This window comes from Bos indicus, chromosome 7, assembly GCF_029378745.1.
Source record: "Bos indicus isolate NIAB-ARS_2022 breed Sahiwal x Tharparkar chromosome 7, NIAB-ARS_B.indTharparkar_mat_pri_1.0, whole genome shotgun sequence".
NCBI lineage: Eukaryota > Metazoa > Chordata > Mammalia > Artiodactyla > Bovidae > Bos > Bos indicus.
This window is the reverse complement of record NC_091766.1, coordinates 67,056,830-67,078,372: the sequence shown is the minus strand read 5'-3', so window position 1 is coordinate 67,078,372 and position 21,543 is coordinate 67,056,830. Positions and strand designations below refer to the sequence as shown.

The 21,543-nt window shown below is 39.1% G+C and overlaps 1 protein-coding gene across 3 annotated transcripts in view; it reads right to left on the bottom strand.

Annotated features, from left to right (window-relative positions):
• The window catches only part of SGCD (sarcoglycan delta), a 1,105,251-nt gene that overhangs the window by 628,951 nt on the left and 454,757 nt on the right, over positions 1-21,543 (bottom strand). For all 3 annotated transcript variants that reach the window (XM_070792125.1, XM_070792124.1, XM_070792126.1), the window contains one exon: positions 4,924-5,087. The gene's annotated coding sequence lies outside the window, so the exon portion shown is untranslated. The remainder of the gene's footprint in view (positions 1-4,923; positions 5,088-21,543) is intronic.

Here is a 21,543-nt window from a genome sequence, read left to right as displayed (position 1 = left end):
ATAAGCATTTTAAGAGGATAGATATTTAAATGATGTTAGATTTGCATCATGAAAATTACATCAAACTGCAGGAAAAGTTCAAATAGCCATTTTGTCATCACTGGTGGTGGTGGTAATGGGTTGAGGAGGAGGGTATTTTAACCTGCCTAATAAGACCTACATCTGTACAAGACTGGAACACAGCAACAAATGAAATTCTGTAGTTTCAAAGGCCTTGGGTAAAATTCAACTCAAGTAAACAGACTGCAAAATGTCATACTCAAGGGGAGAAACACACATCTTCTTTTCAGTAACTGTCAAAAGGAGTCTATTCATAAAATGGTAGTTGTTTGAGTTAGAAAAAAATAAGAGCAAAAGGGATGCTGCAACCTTCAGAAACATTAAAATCATCAAAGAACATTAAAGCAGGTATCCTTCAGGGCAGGGTAAAAAGTTTGGTGAATAGAGTTGGGCTCATTACAGGCATTTTATGAGTCCAACCCAAAGAAAGTTTCTTATCCTACCAGTGTGGTTTTAAGAAAATTACTTGACTTCTCTGCTCCTCAGTTTCCTCATCTGTAAAATGAGATAGTCTCTTAATGGCCAGTATTGGAGGTAGAAATAAAAAAAGAGATCTCTCGAATATATAGAAGGAAAAATTAGATAATATCCCAAATAAGGCTTTCTAAATGGTCTTCTGAAATCTCATGGTAATAAAGTGCTAAAAGTCAACAAGTAGACTTATACAGAATTTTTATAATTTCTTTAGCTCAATCTCTTTGAATCTTCATGTTCTATGTTTCAATTGATCCTTAAAGATAATTGTCAAATATGTTCAGAAAATGTTGCTATGTCAACATTAATTATCAGCTTATTTTAAATTAAATACAGCACTATTTGCTGAAATCTAGGCTTATTTGACTCAAACTCCCATTTTGCATACAAGGAAATTGAAATCCAAGAGAGGACGAGTATCATGCAGATAATAAGTAGCAAACTTGGCACAGCCCCTAGCTCACAATAGATGCTTACCATACATTGGCTGAATAAAAAAATAAACCAAGCTGTCTATGAGAAGAGACACACTGGATTTCCCAGCAAGAGTCTTTTCTTTTCACAAAGCAGTTCTGCTGATGCTTTCATGTTTGACACTAAGATATTTATTATCTGAGATGAAATTTCAATGCATGATGAATTTCAGGGTAAATTCAGTGAAGGCTGTGGAAAACCGTAAGAAAAGAGCCATCCTAAGACTTGATAAGTCAGCCACTGTTCTGCTGATATGCTAGGAGGCCCGGAAAATACAAAAAACATCATTTCCATATCCAAGGAAATGGATGAATACAAAAGGGAACCATGAGAAATACTAACACTTGCATAAAACCAGCCTAAGAAAGAATGTATTGAAAGAAAGATTCCAGAGGAGGAAATATACACACCATACGCATATCCGGACAGTACTGGAAAGGTTCTTATCCTCACTACCCAACTTATCACACGCAGTGGTGACAGTCAGAAACAGGGACAAACCCTACCCTCAAAAGCAGCTTTCCATTTCCCTTTGATAACATTTTTGGAGGTGTTTATAGATTTTTCTAGGGGCTTCCCAGGTGGCACAGTGGTAAAGAACCAACCTGACAATGCAGGAGACACAGGTTTAATCCCTGGGTTGGAAGATCCCCTAGAGAAAAAAATGGCAACCCACCCCAGGATTTTCCTGGAGATTCCCATGGACAAAGGAGCCTAGTGGACTACACACCATGTGATTGCCAAGAGTTGGACATAACTTAGCAACTAAACAGCAACAGAGGATTTTCTACCTTACAGCAGGTTGGTGATAGACTAATTTGTACTTTACAGGAAAAGCACTGTTAGTTAGCACATATTTGCAACATTTCTGACCTTAAATTTTTACTATGGAAACTGAGACTTCCAAAAGCACACTAAAATAAAGACATATACCCAAGTCTCGTGAAAACTGTTACAACAGCATCACAAATTGGAGAGGGGCATAAAGGAACTCAGCTCCTTACCATTCCTCAGATAATTAACCTTGCTGATACCTGTAAAAATGCTAAATAGTTTCAGGCTGGCTTTCAATGACTCTGGACAGATAAAATGTAACATCTACATTAAACGACAATTTTTTTCTCAATATAATTTCCTGCATATTAATTAAATTATTATTATTATTATCATTATTTTTGACAATAGGGTCAACTTCTTTGACCGTTTCCAAATTCTTATAATGAAACTGATACAGTTTTTAAAAAATGACAGTATTTTGCTTTCAGCTACAGTTAGGTGGATGCATAGACATACATAATGACTCAGAGGCCACATAAATGGGATATAATGTTACTCTTTTTGCTCCGGATTGTCATCCCTCATATAATCTCTACAACCCAAAATGGCAGTTTACTATTTACCCAGTATTGTAAGGAACCAGCAAGCACTTCACAAGCATAATTTCACTTGATCTTCACTCTGTATCAAGTGGGCATGAGAATCACCCCCATCCCACAAATGAAAAAACCAAGGCTGGCAGCAGTTCAGTGAATTACAACAAAGTGGAGGAGCCTACACTTGATCCCAGGCAGTTTCCTTTTAGTGCTTTTAATTAAATGGTATCACCTCTGCCAAGTCTGAGGAGGCCTTACAAATAGCTGTGAAGAGAAGAGAAGAGAAAAGCAAAGGAGAAAAGGAAAGATATAAGCATCTGAATGCAGAGTTCCAAATAATAGCAAGGAGAGAAAAGAAAGCCGTCCTCAGCGATCAATGCAAAGAAATAGAGGAAAACAACAGAATAGGAAAGACTAGAGATCTCTTCAGGAAAATTAGAGATACCAAGGGAACATTCATGCAAAGATGGGCTCAATAAAGGACAGAAATGCTATGAACCTAACAGAAGCAGAAGATATTAAGAAGAGGTGGCAAGAATACACACAACTGTACAAGAAAGATCTTCACGACCCAGATAATCACTATGGTGTGATCCCTCACCTAGAGCCAGACATCCTGGAATGTGAAGTCAAGTGGGCCTTAGAAAGCATCACTACGAACAAAGTTAGTGGAAGTGATGGAATTCCAGCTGAGCTATTTCAAATCCTGAAAGATGATGCTGTGAAAGTGCTGCACTCAATATGCCAGCAAATTTGGAAAACTCAGCAGTGGCCACAGGACTGGAAAAGGTCAGTTTTCATTCCAATCCCAAAGAAAGACAATGCCAAAGAATGCTCAAACTACCGCACAATTGCACTCATCTCACACGCTAGTAAAGTAATGCTCAAAATTCTGCAAGCCAGGCTCCAGCAGTACGTGAACCGTGAACTTAAGTATAATAGTAATCATACTTAATCTGCTTTAAAGATGCCCTTCGAATCAAAGAAGGAAAAACAACCTATCTCCCTTTACAAAAAAAAAACTCAAATAAAGGGAAGAGAAGTGTGTTTTTGAAATACGACCTTCACATTTTCATCAGTCTGTTAGCACACTTTCAAAGGTACTATGAGGAGCATGAACATGAGAGCTTAAAGCATGGGCACTGAAGGTTTTTACATAAACCAGACAGAAAGCATATGTACTTCGTCCTGCTAGGAAGGCCTATTCATGATCAACTAAAAGTGTGCACCACACTTATCGTATCAGTGAGAAATTCAGAAAATCAATAAAAGCAAGCTTGTGGCTACAAATAATTTTTCATCAGCTCTGGGCCTCCATCTTGCACAAATGATGAGGCCTGTGGTGCCACAAGTAGGAAGCCAGGCCAACACCTCAGCTACCTTGCTCTGCCAATTTCCAGAAGCCTTTGGTTATAAGCACTTTTTTTCTTTGAGGCATATTAAATTGACAGCAAATGAGTTGTCAGTTGAATTGTCTGAGATATTCTCCAGTTTCTCTTGGACATGCCCTGTGCTCCTAGGCTGATACAGACCCACTGTACTACACAATAGGTGAGCACAGACTTAAATTCTAGTAAGTCTAGGAAAGGGTCTGGACCCTGACCCCTTCTTGCTATGCAACCTTAAAAAAATATTTTTACTTGTCTCTTCTCTGGCTTCCCATAACAGAAATCTCTATTCCAGATGGTTGTTATTAGTTGTATTTGTGACTTTTCAAACCTTACAGTACAATGCCTGATGCACTCACCATAAGCATGCCATGAGTGGTGGTTTTGGAGGGCTCTCTTTCTCCTCTCTCCATCTGTCTCTCTCTCCCCACTGCCCTCCATATATATAGATCATCCATATATATAGATCATCATATATATATGATCTATATATATATCCCTATACATATGTAGAACAAGTATACAACACTCAACAAATTGTATGTGTGTATAGAGAAAATATATACAATACCTACACATGTAAGTATGTGTATGTACATATATACCATACACAAACACACAAAGAATGATTATCATTGTAACTGGAAAAGAAGACGGGATCACCTGACTCAACTCAGAAGATTCTAACACTAGCCTAGGTATGCATCTAAGATATATAAACACAATTATCCTCAAATCTTAAGATATAATACAACAGTTTGCCAAAAGTTTCCTGTGGACATAGAATATGGAAATACACAGTTTATCACATGTACCACTTCTTTACATGTCTCTTATCACATAAGGAACAATCTCAATTTCTTTTTTCTATCAAAGATGTCTGCACGAATTTCTCTTCATGCTTAGACTGCCTCCCCTCTGATCACCTCTGTTATTGAGACAGGGTAGCCTTCCATTTCTTCCATTATAATTTTGTCCATCCCACCACATCCCACAAGCTGGTAACAAAAGACTAGATCATTGCGTAAAAGGAGGGAGGGAGAAAGGTAAGAGAAAAAGAAAAGAGCAGATGAGGAGGAGAGAAGGCTGTGAAAATGATTAACTATCTTTAAATGTATTTGCCTTCAAAAAAGATAGAAGTCACAAGTCCATACCTTAGCAGTCCTAATCTTCTCAAATCTTGAATGCAACGTTCAGGGCAACATTGGGGTTGAAGTAATCTGCTCAGGCCACCACCAGAGGGATGATTTTTGTAACCTCCACGCAGGCTCCAGGACAGCCTTTTCCAAGTCTTTGAGGATGGAGGTTTCTTCCAGGTCTACAAGATCATAAGTGAAAGAAAATATTCAAAACAATACCAACAACAAACATACAACAATGTTATTAGATTCCAGATCATCTGGTGTAAAGAAATTAAACAAAAGACACATTGTATTCTGACTGATGTAACACACATAGTTACTTGAATGGATTCAGTCCTGATCATAAAGAATCATACCAAATCAGAAAAAGTCAATAGTATATCAAGGTTAGATATTTTCTGAAGACATGACTAGCCAAAATTGCTCACTCAACACATAGGGAAACACAGAGAGGAAATGTGATTTTCTCATGGTGACTCATTATCTGTGGCATATTTCAACCAGCGAAGCAAGCAAATCTTAGTAAACATAAGCAAAGTAATTAATACTATGGTCAATGCTAAAATGAGACAAAGGGACAATACATCACTTCTTTATTTTAAAATACTTGGCTTCTAAGACACCAAACATGCTTGTTATCAAGAGGGCCACAGTCTGTGGGTTATATGTGTTAGATCTATTCAATCTCCCTATCCCTAACATAAGAGCATCGTGGAACTCAGCCCTGAACCTTCTTTCCAAGTACACTTGTCCACCAGGGGGCGTTTTTAAGTTCCACAGCTTAAAATACTATTATATACTGACAACTCTGAAATGTGTCTCCAGACCCAGATATTTCCGGTAACTCCAGATTCCCCTATTAATGGACTGTTCAAAATTTGTACTTGGAATTCTAACAGATATGTCGGATAGTGCATGCCCAAACACCAACGTCCTTCCAAAGGAAGGCCCACACTCTTCCTAGTTTATGCCTTCCCAGTCAATGCCAATATAATTCACCCCATTAGTCAGTCCCAAAGTTTTCCAGTGAGCCCTGACTCTTCTCTTTCATCCATGTCCTCTAAAACATCAGCAAATTCTGGTGGCTCTATCTTCAGGATAAATCCAGCAGCTGATCACTACTGTCACCTCCTTTATATTACCACACTGGTTCACAGCATCCTCATAGACCTATAGGGCTATACAGCAGGTGTGCTCAAACCACAGTTGTCACTCTCAAATGACTGCTTGAGTACGACAGTGACACCACGCTGCTCAAAAATCACACTGGCATTCACAAAGCCATCATTGTTACCATGCCTTTCTCTCACTTGTCCCACTTATTCAGCTCCAGCCACGCTGGTCTCCAACCTCTTCCCCAAACACGCCTCTGACTACTGGAGATTCGAACTCTCACAGTTCCCTTTACCTGAAGTCTTCTTTTTCCCGTCAGTGCTTCATATTTTTGTCACAACGTTACCTTTTCAGCAAGGTCTCTTGTTATCATATTGTTTAAAACTTTAAACCCTGATCATATCTCTTCATTCCCCCTTCTCAGTTTAAAACTTGCTGAAAACTTTGTGATATTCTATATCGTTTCCTTGTTTATTACCTGCCTTCTCTAATAAAACATAAACGCCACATTAACAAGGGATTTAATCTCCAGTATCCTTCTATCTCTTCCAGCACTTTCCCCACAACCTAGCACAAAGAAAGACATCAGTATATATTTTTGAATGAATGAACATAAAAGCTAAGTAAACCTTCTCCGGGTCACTCAGGTGACAAATGGCTGAGCCAGATTTGAACCAAAGGCATTCTGTCCCAGTGAACTTGATTCTATGTAACTGTGACCACGTGAAAACCTTCCAGGGCAGCTGTTAGAAATAGATTCAGTTGAATCTGGCATGCATTACTACAGGAATTTGTGGATTAAACAAATGAAATGCCCAAAATGATTTATAGAAACACATAAAGAGTACATGTTGCATGCACTGGAATGAAGCTGCCTACATACTAATTCCAATTTCACTGTTAACTTTCTCCACATCTTCCTCAGTTTGCCCGGCCCCTCCCTCTATGACTTTATTTCTTGTCCCTCCCTGAAGGTAGATCAAGACAAGGGATCCAAGATTAGACAAATAAAAGGAAAGAGAAGTTTTTGGGAAAAGACGTGGCATAGGAAGCAAAGGACTTTGCATCTGGGTCTAATTCATCACCAGTTCAACTTGTACTTTAAGGGTGTAGTCTCTTCATTGCTGGGCAAAAATACATGGTCTACAGAGATCTCCCAACTTTAAAAAATGATTATTTTCCTTTTTGATTATTAAAAGGCTCCCTTATTCTTAGTAGTCTAAGATTGGTTAGGAAATAGAGGGCGACACTTAAGAATGAGGCTTTGGGATAATTAGAGAACTCAACTTCTGGTTCCACAAGAATAAAACCCTGACTAAGAAACTCAATCTCCTGAAGGATCGTATTTTTATCCAAAAGTGAGATGACAGAAATACCTATCCCTTTAGAATGCTTATAAAAATGAAACAGGGTAACATAAATCATTCATTACTGTACATGACATAAGTACTCAATAAAAGTTTGTTGCTCCTAATGTTTTATTTTTATGGTTGCAGGCTTACATTCTGCATGACATTTCATGATTTTATCTACCTGCATCTCACTGCCCCTCCAGAGCTTGAGTTGTTCCTGTCCTTTATCACATGAGATGGCTTCTGCCGCCCTTGCTGTGACTTTGAGCAACTTTCTCTGGATGGTCCTCAGGCTCAGATGAATATCATTACCCCAACTGCCCCTACAGTCTGGGGCAGATGACAGAACTTTGTAACATGAGAAACTCGTTTTCTGGGTCACTTCTCGTCCTCTTGCTGATGCCTGGCAATTTGAGGATGATCTTGGCCCTACTATTACAGCAGGCTGAAAATTGTCAAGCCACAGTCTACAATTATCCCTGCGTTCCAAGGCCAAGAAACACAAATTTGAAAGCAAACAATGCTATAATTCAGCACAATGATATACGGAGTTATTAAAGAAATTGTGCTGACTGCTTTGAGAATTCAAGTCTCCAATCTATCCAAACACATTTTCTTTTCTTTTTTCCTAACTAATATTAAGAAACTGTTTTTGTTTGGGTAGTAACAACATAAAAAATATGTCACGTACCTTTCAGATTTCATTACACCACAACATAGTAAAAAGTTACGGTGCTTCAGGGAAAAGTTACTTACACTTCGTTCTAAGTCACTGAAGTATACTACCACTTGGTTGGAAATGCATTTACTAACAAATGTTTATTGAGTACATAATATTTGCCAATAACAAGGACTGGAGATATGGTAAGAAATATTAAAGACTTCATTGCTACCCTGGTCCAGTTTTCATTCCAGGCAGCTTTTGTCTTTTGCAATTTCCTAACTTCTGTCTCAGATGTGGGAAGACATGGCAACCCCCCCACAAAATCGATGGTTCACCAACATACTGATAGAACCGTACTAATATAAGGAGCCTAATTTCTGCTTGATATGTAGAGAGAATTCTGGAACTCTTGGTTTACTTGGGAGAAAATCTCATTTATTTGTATGTTCCCCACTCCTCACCCAATACACCCATCTTCTGAGATGATACTGGTTTATTTACCACCGTCAACAAAAGAAAAAGTATTCACCAAATGTACAAGTACATGATTCGTGAATAAGATGCTACGTGGGTGGTAGGGTGTACAGGACACTGGGCTCAGACAACAACTTCAGAAATTAGCTTTTCTGAAATCTTTGGAAACAGTGATTACACACAAAATAAACTGAGAAAGCATTTATACTACAAATATTGTCAAAGGGATCACGTCAAGATACAACAACGTGCCTTTCAAATCACCAGTGTCTGCATGGTGAGAATGCTCATCATAGAGGCGGGTGGCCTCTTTGTGTGTCGGGCAGCCTTGAATGCTTCAGGGAATATGTCATTTTTCAAGAGGTATCAATTAGGGGCTGTTAGGTGTCAGAATGTGAATCACACCCAATGGTTGAGTGTGCCTTAAAAATGACTCCTGTGAGTACAGCACAAGTATGTGCACTGATCCACAAACACGGACACAATCCCAAGAGAGGCAGGCAACTAGAAAAGGCAGGGGCAGGGAGAGAATGAGGGGGCCATGAAGGTACTGCAACTCTAAAATGGATCTTGATTAGGATTTCCCAGTTGAAGCATTTGGGGGAAGGGATAAATTGTGAATTTAAATCTACCTACACCAGCAGGGTTGGGTCCTGCCAGAAACTGGAGAAGCAATGCTGCTGCTGCTGCTGCTAAGTCACTTCAGTCGTGTCCAACTCTATACAATCCCATAGATGGTAGCCCACCAGGCTCCCCCGTCCCTGGGATTCTCCAGACTAGACAACTGGAGTGGATCACCATTTCCTTCTCCAACGCATGAAAGTAAAAAGTCAAAGTGAAGTCGCTCAGTCGTGTCCGACTCTTCACACCCCATGGACTGCAGACCACCAGGCTCCTCCATCCATGGGATTTTCCAGGCAAGAGTACTGGAGTGGGGTGCCAACCCCTTCTCTGGAAGCAATGCTAGTATCTTTCAAAGGGAATTGCCATTATGCATACATCACATATATCTCCAAGGCTATGCCTCAAGTATAAGGAAGTGGGGGTTTGGATTAAGTGATTCACTTGAAAATCATTCAATTAGAAAAGGACAGAATTCAAATTCAGTGCACAGTGTGTGTTGCACTCAGTGACTTAGTCATTTCTGACTCTGCATGGACTGTAGCCTGCCAGGCTTCTCTGTCCAAGGGATTCTCTAGGCACGAATACTAGAGTGGGTAGCCACTGCCTTCTCCAGGGGATCTTCCTGACCCAGAGATCAAAACTTCGTCCCTTGTGTCTCCTGCATTAGGCAGATTCTTTACCTCTAGCACCACTTGGGAAGACCCCCTGATGCTTAGTGGTGTTCCCCAATCATGCTGACAATCACAATTGATTCTTTCCTAGATTTTATTTCCAATTAAACCTAGTTCTGACACTTGGAAATCCCTCATTTTGAACTCTGAGGGAAGAATGCTGTCTCATCTCCTAAGAATGTCAATGTGAAAACTGGCCCTAGTCAGTCTCTGTCAATGACTGTGAAGGCATACAAACAGGAGAGGGCACATTTCTTCCAAAGTCAGAGGAGCTCATGTGACACACTGGAACAGTGGCTTCCTGAGCAGCCAAGATAGGGGACCAAATTAACTTGCAAAATATAAATCACATTTGCTACTAGTTGACATTACTAAAATAATGTCAGGCCCATGCAATGTAATAGACTTAGGGGATTAAGGTACCACCCTCCAGAACTGTAATCACCCCTCTCTGGCTACATATTTGAAGACCTTATTTGATATCCATCTGTAGTTTGGACACTATACAAGAAAACTGATAGGCAGTGGCCAAATAAAATCTATGTGGATAGATTTTTAAGGAATATAGAACACATCTAGTGACTTTAGACACCTGATCTTTCAATGCATTAGCACCTGATTTCCTTATCTGATCAGACTTCTAAATAGAACAGTGAAATAAAAAAGACTCTAGAAAAAAAAGACACTAAACATTATCATGGAATTTTACAGAATCTCTTAGCATTAGGGCTAACTTCAGGTCTGTATTCTTCTTTGCTAGTTAATAAAATATTTATCTCAAACCTTATAAAGTAGGTCAAACACTGATGGTAGTAATAGCAGTAGCTCATAAGACATGCTTTTAATAGTATTCATAGAAGACATAATACCCGCCCTCACCCCTCTCCATGAGCGCCTGCCCACTAGGCCTCCAAGTCTGACACCTGCTCTTTCAGATATATAGAAACACAAGTCCTCCTTTTGCATTAAGAAATTGGTCTGTGTTGCCAGAGAAGCCATCATTGTTAAGCCTAAAAGCAAGTATACATATGAGTTCCCTAAACAGATCTGCTGTTTGCATGACTTGCCTTTTTTTAATCACCTAATCATAAACTTTCACATTTGCCTGTGGACCAACATCCCATGTGGATACAAACAAGATTCACAGTGGCAGCAATGCTATATCCACATGACCCCAAATGTAAACAGTGGGTGTTCTGGGCTGCCTTAAACCTGAGGGTAGTTGAATTCATCACACCCTCCTTATCTGTTAGCCTGAAAATGCCACTGGATCAGATGCTTAGATGGTCAGTGATAAAGCTACCAGGGACCATTTTAAGTGACAGCTTTCCATATATCTCCAGATAGTAACACAATAAAGAAAAGTATTAAAAAGAAACATGTAAAATATCACGTATGAAACGAGATGCCAGTCCAGGTTTGATGCACGATACTGGATGCTTGGGGCTAGTGCACTGGGACGACCCAGAGGGAAGGTATGGGGAGGGAGGAGGGAGGAGGGTTCAGGATGGGGAACACATGTATACCTGTGGTGGATTCATTTTGATATTTGGCAAAACTAATACAATTATGTAATTATGTAAAGTTTAAAAATAAAATAAAATAAAAATAAAAAGTATCACCTCAATCCTAGAACACTGGTCCCTGATCTCCTATTCTTGGTCACATACATGTTAGACCTATTGTACTGCAGCACTATGAACACCACGGAATGATGTTCAGCTAAAACCTGTAACAGGAGGCTGTCAACCAGGATACTGTTTTGTCATGATACATCAACTCCAGAGGTTATACTGTTTTAGATTCCAGTCCATGTTTATTTCCTGATTCAGCTATCCACTATCTCTATCTCTGGGCATGCTATTTAACATTTCAATGCTTAATCTGCAAGATAAACTGCAATATTTAATCAAAGGGTTCTTTTTGAGGAGTAATTTGAACATACCAATGTTCAATCTGAATTAATACAAGGCATGTATGTTATTAATTCATGATGCTATGAATTTTATCACCTAAAACCTTACCATTATTCCTTACAAGGATTTTAGGAGAGTAAAAATAGTAGTATGTGTGACAATACATTCCTGTCTTGCCTACTAGACCAAGTCATTGAGAACATGAACTCTATTGTGTTCATGAACTCTCATACTGCTTATTTTCTCTTAGGCCCAGTGTAAGAACACAATAGAGTCAATCCATAGACACATCTGTTTATGGATATAAACTACTCACTTATGACACACTTTGGTGATTGATTTCCAGATGAAGCTACAGTATTTTTTGCTACCATTATGGTAGTCAAAAGGAAAGACTGGCCTAGGAAGTGGCCAGGTCTTCTCCCATGCTGATGTGTTGGGTAAACCCAAATAACCTGAGAATAACCTGAGAATAGAATAGATCCCAACACCTATCCTCCTAATGAAAGCACAATTGATTACCATCACTATTGGTAATCAACAAGAAGGGTCTCAGATATTATTTTTTGAGCCTGTATGTGCCAGCACTGTGCTGAGCTTGTATTTGCTCATGAAAGGTTTCCAATAAACGAATGAAATAATGTTATTATGATTCCCCTAAAGCCCCTGATACTGGGAAAGATTGAAGGCAGGAGGACAAGGGGACAGCAGAGGATGAGAAGGTTGGATGGCATCACTGACTCGATGGACATGAGTTTAGGTAAGCTCTAGGAATTGGTGATGGACAGCAAAGTATGGCGTTCCACAGTCCATGGAGTTGCAAAGAGTCGGACACGACTGAGCAACTGAACTGAACTGTCTCATATGGGGAATGTAATGGCTCAGAGTATTCAAGTAAGACATGAAACATCATAGAGTGTTGATGGGAGCCCTGGAAAGTCTTAGCCTGGGGTTTCAGTTTCCAACTTCTCTGATACTCTTCCCTACTGAGGTGTGAATTCATCTTTGTCTGTGATAAAAACTGTAAATATAGTTTTCCAGTTTGTTACTTATATTCTGACATCACTAATGTAATCTTGTAGGAATAATATTTTCATAACAGCAAAGAGGTACTATTCCTAATATATAGTGATTTTCTGAAGAGAGAAATGAAAAACACTAGTGATTATCTAGAATAACAGGTAGCTATCTAGAATAAGAGACAAGTGATAACAATAGGAAATTTAAAGAAAAATAAATGCAAATAACCTATAAACTCAGCAACACTCATAAAAAATGCCAATTATGGATGGGAAAATCAGAACATCAATGAGAATATTAACTGCAAAGGAATAAAACACTACAGATACATTTAAATTTATGAATGTATAGTGATACTAAGAACAAAGGGCCCCATAGGTCACATTTGGAAGATGACAGAGACTCACATCAATATTTTGAAATGGTAAATAAAAGAAAATAAAGCATTTTTCCTGCCTTTCCTTGTGTAAAATAAAATTTGAATGCCAACATTTTGTAAGCCCTAACGAAATACTAGATACCGGTAATAATTATCAATGGCTGCTATGGACACAAAAGAAAGACATTTTACATGCCTCCTTATGGAAGCACATAGCCCCAACTATGAAGTAGTCTAGCCAGAAACAGACAATCTGTATTTAATCTGCTAGTAAATTGGAAATATGGGTGACTATGACATTGCTATATACATCACAGTGACACAATCAGGAACATCCAGACTGTGGTAATGTCTACAGGACAAACAGCCCTATTGTGTTCAATAAGCAGAGTGTGAGAAAAAGAAAGGAGGGTCATGAGGAACCTATGGATTAAGAGATGTAGGAGACATGAAAGTTAATTCTGTGGATGGAACTTATTTGGATCTTGATTTACAAACAAGATCAAAGAAAGTATATAATCTGTAGTTTTTATAGTACCTAAATTTTTAAAGTATCTGAATATTTGAACAGTATGAAAAGGCAAAATGATAGGATAATGAAAGAGGAACCCCCCCAGGTCGGTAGGTGCCCAATATGCTACTGGAGATCAGTGGAGAAATAACTCCAGAAAGAATGAAGGGATGGAGCCAAAGCAAAAACAATACCCAGTTGTGGATGGGACTGGTGATAGAAGCAAGGTCCGATGCTATAAGGAGCAATATTGCATAGGAACCTGGAATGTCAGGTTCGTGAATCAAGGCAAATTGGAAGTGGTCAAATAGGAGATGGCAAGAGTGAACGTTGACATTCTAGGAATCAGCAAACTAAGATGGACTGGAATGGGAAATTTAACTCAGATGACCATTATATCTACTACTGTGGGCAGGAATGCCTTAGAAGAAATGGAGTAGCCATCATGGTTAACAAAAGAGTCTGAAATGAAGTACTTGGATGCAATCTCAAAAATGACACAATGATCTCTGTCCAATCCCAAGGCAAACCATTCAATATCAGGGTAATGCAAGTCTATGCCCCAATGAGTAATGCTGAAGAAGCTGAAGTTGGACGGTTCTATGAAGACCTACAAAACCTTCTAGAACTAACACCCAAAAAATATGCCCTTTTCATTATAGGGGACTGGAATGTAAAAGTAGGAAGTCAAGAAACACCTGGAGTCACAGGCAAATTTTTCTCGGAGTACAGAATGAAGCCGGGCAGAGTCTAATAGAGTTTTGCCAAGAGAACACACTGGTCACAGCAAACACCCTCTTCCAACAACACAAGAGAAGACTCTACACATGGACATCACCAGATGGTCAACAGTAAAATCAGACTGATTATATTCTTTGCAGGCAAAGATGGAGAAGCTCTATACAGTCAGCAAAAACAAGACTAGGAGCTGACTGTGGCTCAGACCATGAACTCCTTACTGCCAAATTCAAACTTAAATGGAAGAAAGTAGGGAAAACCATGAGACCATTCAGGTATGACCTAAATCAAATCCCTTATAATTATACTGTGGAAGTGAGAAATAGATTCAAGGGACTAGATCTAATAGATAGAGTGCCTGATGAATTATGGACAGAGTTTCATGACATTGTACAGGAGACAGGGATCAAGACCATCCCCATGGAAAAGAAATGCAAAAAAGCAAAATGGCTGTCGGGGAGGCCTTACAAATTACTGTGAAAGGAAGAGAAGTGAAAAGCAAAGGAGAAAAGGAAAGCTATAAGCATCAGAATGCAGAGTTCCAAAGAAGAGCAAGAAGAGATAAGAAAGCCTTCCTCAGAGATCAATGCAAAGAAATAGAGGAAAACAGTAGAATGGGAAAGACTAGAGATCTCTTTAAGAAAATTAGAGACACCAAGGGAACATTTCATGCAAAGATGGGCTCGATAAAGGACAGAAATGGTATGGACCTAACAGAAGCAGAAGATATTAAGAAAGGTGGCAATACACCAGAATACACACAGAATACATCAGAATACACAGAAAAACTGTACAAAAAGAGCTTCACGACCCAGATTATCATGATGGTGTGATCCCTCACAATCACCTAGAGCCAGACATCCTTGAATGTGAAGTCAAGTTGGCCTTAGAAAGCATCACTATGAACAAAGCTAGTGGAGGTGATGGAATTCCAGTTGAGCTATTTCAAATCCTGAAAGATGATGCTGTGAAAGTACTGCACTCAATATGCCAGCAAATTTGGAAAACTCAGCAGTGGCCACAGGACTAGAAAAGGTCAGTTTTCATTCCAATCCCAAAGAATGCTCAAACTACTGCACAATTGCACTCATCTCACATGATAGTAAAGTAATGCTCAAAATTCTCCAAGCCGGGCTTCAACAATACATGAACCATGAACTTCCAGACGTTCAAGCTGGTTTCAGAAAAGGCAGAGGAATCAGAGATCAAATTGCCAACATCCGCTGGATCATCGAAAAACCAAGAGAGTTCCAGAAAAACATCTTTTTCTGCTTTACAGATTATGCCAAAGCCTTTGCCTGTGTGGATCACAATAAACTGTGGAAAATTCTGAAAGAGATGGGAATACCAGACCACCTGATCTGCCTCTTGAGAAACCTATATGCAGGTCAGGAAGCAACAGTTAGAACTGGACATGGAACAACAGACTGGTTCCAAATAGGAAAAGAAGTACATCAAGGCTGTATATTGTCCCCCTGCTTATTGAACTTATATGCAGAGTACATCATGAGAAACGCTGGACTGGAAGAAACACAAGCTGGAATCAAGATTGCCGGGAGAAATATCAATAACCTCAGATATGCAGATGACACCACCCTTATGGCAGAAAGTGAAGAGGAACTCAAAAGCCTCTTGATGAAGGTGAAAGAAGAGAGTGAAAAAGTTGGCTTAAAGCTCAACATTCAGAAAATGAAGATCATGGCATCTGGTCCCATCATTTCATGGGAAATAGATGGGGAAACAGTGGAAACAGTGGCCGACTTTATTTTCCTGGGATCCAAAATCACTGCAGATGGTGACTGCAGCCATGAAATTAAAAGACGCTTACTCCTTGGAAGGAAAGTTATGACCAACCTAGATAGCATATTCAAAAGCAGAGACATTACTTTGCCAACAAAGGTCTGTCTAGTCAAGGCTATGGTTTTTCCAGTGGTCACGTATGGATGTGAGAGTTGGACTGTGAAGAAAGCTGAGCACCGAAGAATTAATGCTTTTGACTGTGGTGTTGGAGAAGACTCTTGAGAGTCCCTTGGACTGCAAGGAGATCCAACCAGTCCATCCTAATGGAGATCAGTCCTGAGTGTCATTGGAAGGACTGATGTCAAACCTGAAACCCCAATACTTTGGCCACCTGATGGGAGGAACTGACTCATTGGAAAAGACCCTGATACTGGGAAAGATTCAGGGCAGGAGGAGAAGGGGACAACAGAGGATGAGATGGCTGGATGGCATCACTGACTCGATGGACATGAGTTTGAGTAAACACCAGGAGTTGGTGATGGACAAGGAGGCCTGGTATGCTGCGATTCATGGGGTCGCAAAGAGTCGGATAAGACTGAGTGACTGAACTGAACTATTAGATTGTTCTAAATAATTAACAATATCTTTAGTGTAGTAATGGCAGTTATATTTAAAAAAGGATGTCACCTTTTAATGATGAACACTGAAATATCTGGAAATGAATACAAAGAAACAATTGGATAGGGCAGTAGGAATCAGCCAATTAAACTCTATTCTGCAGATGAGAGGAGTGACTTGTGACACAGAAGTAGTTGGGGTTAAGCGGATGATAAAAACCCAGGTCTCTAAAGCTCAGTTACTATAATTCAAGACCAAGCCAGTTCACATGACATCTTAAATACTTCTATGATTCGATTAAAAGCACAATTTGTCTTAGATATATTATCAGAAAGCTGATCGGAATATGTAGTATAGAGGAAGAGGTGTGCATTGTGTAAATGAACTTGAGATGGGAAAGAGGGCTTTATTTTTCTGTAGACTTTATTACAGCAGTTTTAGGTTGACAGCAAAATTGAGCAGAGAGGTCTCATACATGCCCTGCCCCTACACATGCAGATCTACCCCCACCACCAATACCCTGCACTAGAATGGTACAACTGTTACACCTGACGAACCTACACTGATATATCAAAATAACCCAAAGTCTGTAGTTTACCTCTGGGTTCACTCTTAATGTTGTACATTTTATGGACTTTGACAAATACATCCACTATAATAGTATCATACAGAATGGTTTCCTGCCTGAGAAATTCCCTCCTCTCTATCCATCATTCCCAGCACCCCCTGGCAACCACTGATCTTTTTTACTTTTTCCACAATTTTTCCTTTTCTAGAGTGTCATATAGTTTGATTCATATAGTATGTCACCATTTCAAACCAGCTTCTTTCACTTAGAAAAATGCATTTAAGTTTCTTCCATGTCCTCTTATGGCTTGATAGCTCATATTTTTTTCAGGTCTGAGTAACAAACATTACATTGTAAGTACCATATGTTATTGATCTAGTCACCAACTAGCTGCTTCCAAGTTTTGGTAATTATGAATAAATGTGTGTAAAGATCCACATGTAGGTTTTCCTGCAAACTTAAGCTTTCAGCTCCTTTGGAGGTACCAAGGAGGAGCACAATGGCAGGATCATAAGGTAAGAGGGTATTTAGTAAGAAACTGCCTGATTGCCTTCAGATGGATTTAACAAATCAGCACCTAAAATGAAAATCACACATATCCAATGTCATTCTAAAAACGTCTTAGAAAGAATGTTGAGAATGAACTTATAGATCTCAGAATTTCTGTGAGAGAAGAGAATTTTTCAGTAGGTCACTGTATTCCCAATAGTATTTCTAGTAGTTAGAACAGTGCTGGTACATAATAAATTCTGGTAAAATGTTTGTTAACTGAATAGATGAGCCCAAAAGAGAAAAAAAAAGAAATTCAGTTTCTGAGCAGACAACTGTTTATTAGGTTGAACAAGTGAAGTGAAGACTCATCTTAGGGGGCTGGTAGTGTGAAAAGTAAGTATTTTTCAAAAATGGACTGTCACTCAGTTAGATCAAAGTCTTCATCCTGTAGGAGAGGTGAAAGCCTGGAACAGAGAACAAAGCAAAATCCTGCCTCTCTTACTCTGGGCATGTGCTCATTACATGAAATGGGGAACAGAATCTTCCGCACTATTTAAACAGTTCTCTCTTCATTTGCTATGCACGTACAGTTGAATTTACGTAAATTAAATGCACATAAGCTGAAGCTCCACTATAATTACAAAACCACTGCATTGGAAATAAGCTTTCAATGAAATTACATTAGAAACCAGAAAGATTAAATTAGATTTAGAAACATATTTGGCCCCATGAAGAGACAGATTATGGAAACTTTATAAAACAACACAGATACACATCACACACCAGCAGAATATCTGGCTAGGAAAAGAAACAGCCTTGTTACCTAGACCAGGAAAAGAAAGCTATCATCTAATTTCAAAACAGTAAATACGGAGTCAATCAAACCTTTGAATGAAACCACTGCTCTTCAAATGTAAGCAATTCACCTATTCATCTGGCCTTAGCTTCCCATGATATAAAAGAGATAATAATACCTATGGTTACTGAAAGGAGGCAAAACATATGACAAATCTAGCACCTTGGTTTTTCAATTTTTAAAACAAACATACAAAAAATCATAGTATTATAGTTTTATAACTACAGGAGAACATAGGCAAAACACTCTCTGGCATACATCACAGCAGGATCCTCTATAACCCACCTCCTGGAATATTGGAAATAAAAGCAAAAATAAACAAATGGGACCTAATTAAACTTAAAAGTTTCTGCACAACAAAGGAAACGATTAGCAAGGTGAAAAGGCAGCCTTCAGAATGGCAGAAAATAATAGCAAATGAAGCAACTGACAAACAACTAATCTCAAAAATATGCAAGCAATTCCTACAGCTCAACTCCAGAAAAAAAATGACCCAATCAAAAAATGGGCCAAAGAACTAAATAGACATTTCTCCAAAGAAGACATACAGATGGCTAACAAACACATGAAAAGATGCTCAACATCACTCATTATCAGAGAAATGCAAATCAAAACCACTATGAGGTACCATTTCACACCAGTCAGAATGGCTACGATCCAAAAGTCTACAAGCAATAAATGCTGGAGAGGGTGTGGAGAAAAGGGAACCCTCTTACACTGTTGGTGGGAATGCAAACTAGTACAGCCACTATGGAGAAGAGTGTGGAGATTCCTTAAAAAACTGGAAATAGAATTGCCTTATGACCCAGCAATCCCACTGCTGGGCATACACAGTGAGGAAACCAGAAGGGAAAGAGACACGTGTACCCCAATGTTCATCACAGCACTGTTTATAATAGCCAGGACATGGAAGCAACCTAGATGCCCATCATCAGATGAATGGATAAGAAAGCAGTGGTACATATACACAATGGAGTATTACTCAGCCATTAAAAAGAATACATTTGAATCAGTTCTAATGAAGTGGATGAAACTGGAACCTATTATACAGAGTGAAGTAAGCCAGAAAGAAAAACACCAATACAGTATACTAACGCATATATATGGAATTTAGAAAGATGGTAACAATAACCCTGTGTACGAGACAGCAAAAGAGACACTGATGTATAGATCAGTCTTATGGACTCTGTGGGAGAGGGAGAGGGTGGGGAGATTTGGGAGAATGGCATTGAAACATGTATAATATCATGTTTGAAACAAGTCGCCAGTCCAGGTTCGATGCACGATACTGGATGCTTGGGGCTGGTGCACTGGGACGACCCAGAGGGATGGTATGGGGAGGGAGGAGGGAGGAGGGAGGAGGGTTCAGGATGGGGAGCACGGGTATACCTGTGGCGGATTCATTTTGATGTTTGGCAAAACTAATACAATATTGTAAAGTTTAAAAATAAAATAAAATAAAATTTAAAAAAGGAAAAAAAAGTAGAAAGTTAAAAATGAAAAAAAAAAAAAATCATAGTAACAATTCCTAAATCAAAATATGAAGTTCTGGGAAATGCAGGTTTGCTGATCCTAAGCCTTACCAAAGTATGTACTTCCAACCACTGCCCAAGCTAAGCTACTATTTAATATTTATTAAGAATCAACAGATCTCTATGAGTTATATAAATGTGCCTTAGATGGCTATTATTTTTCCCTCACCCTTCTTCCCAGACAAATGGGAAGCTAAATTAGTCACTTATCATGAAGTTCTTTCAAAACATTAAAGTCTAAAGAAATAGCTGATAATTGTTCTCAGCCATCTGGCATCAAGTTATGCTCATGAACTGAACTGAACCATTTGGTAAAAATCCAAAAAAGTTTATCTTAATTTTACATCTTACTAAAGGTTCTAAATTGAGAAATTTCTAAAAGGAAAAAACAGTATATTAAAAAGGAAAACAGAAAGTAAATCCTTAAACTCATTCACAATCACATAGTAAAACTAAAAAAAGAAATCCCTGCCTCTAACATCTAGTTTAGTCTAACATGCACACTTTACCTATTCATATACATACTGATGTGTATATACACATAACACAAAATGCAAAAATTAAACTCTGGTTGCTTTTCTAAGTCCTTTCACATGAATAGCAACACATCATCTTGCTAAGAAACAAGCAAAACTTCCAGCAAGAAGCTTAACTACAATGCCTCTCATGTGAAGGAGAGCTCTACATTGTGCCATGAGCCACTCATCTCCTTCTCAATGAGCCACTAAATACAATTCTCACTTGATGGATGATAACAGACCTCTCAGTTCAGTTCAGTCACTCAGTCGTGTCCAACTCTTTGTGACCCCATGGACTGCAGCACGCCAGGCTTCCCTGTCCATCACCAACTCCCGGAGCTTGCTCAAACTCATGGCCATCGAGTCGGTGATGCCATCCAAACATCTCATCCTGTAGTCCCCTTCTCCTCCTGCCTTCACTCTTTCCCAGCATCAGGGTCTTTTCCAAGGAGTCAGTTCTTCACATCAGGTGGCCAAAGTATAATAGACCTCTACCTGATCTCTAATCAATTCATCTCTAGCTGACTGCAATCCATTCTTTATAGTATGAATGAGCTTCTCATGATAAATTGTTTTTCTTCCTCAGCCTACAACTTTTCAAAGACTTATCACTGCCCTTAGGACAAAGTCTCAAATCCTTACCATGGTTTAGAAGACCTTTGGAGCCATGGCCTTCTTTCACCAGTCTCATCTTGGATCAGACACTCCCACCTACCCCGTGTACATCAGCCATGCGGCCCACCTTCCCATCACTGTGAGGCGCCATATTCCTTCTGGCCTCAGCGTCTCAAGCAAATTGGAGAATACAAATACCTTTACCTCATAAGCCCTCAAAAATATATGAAA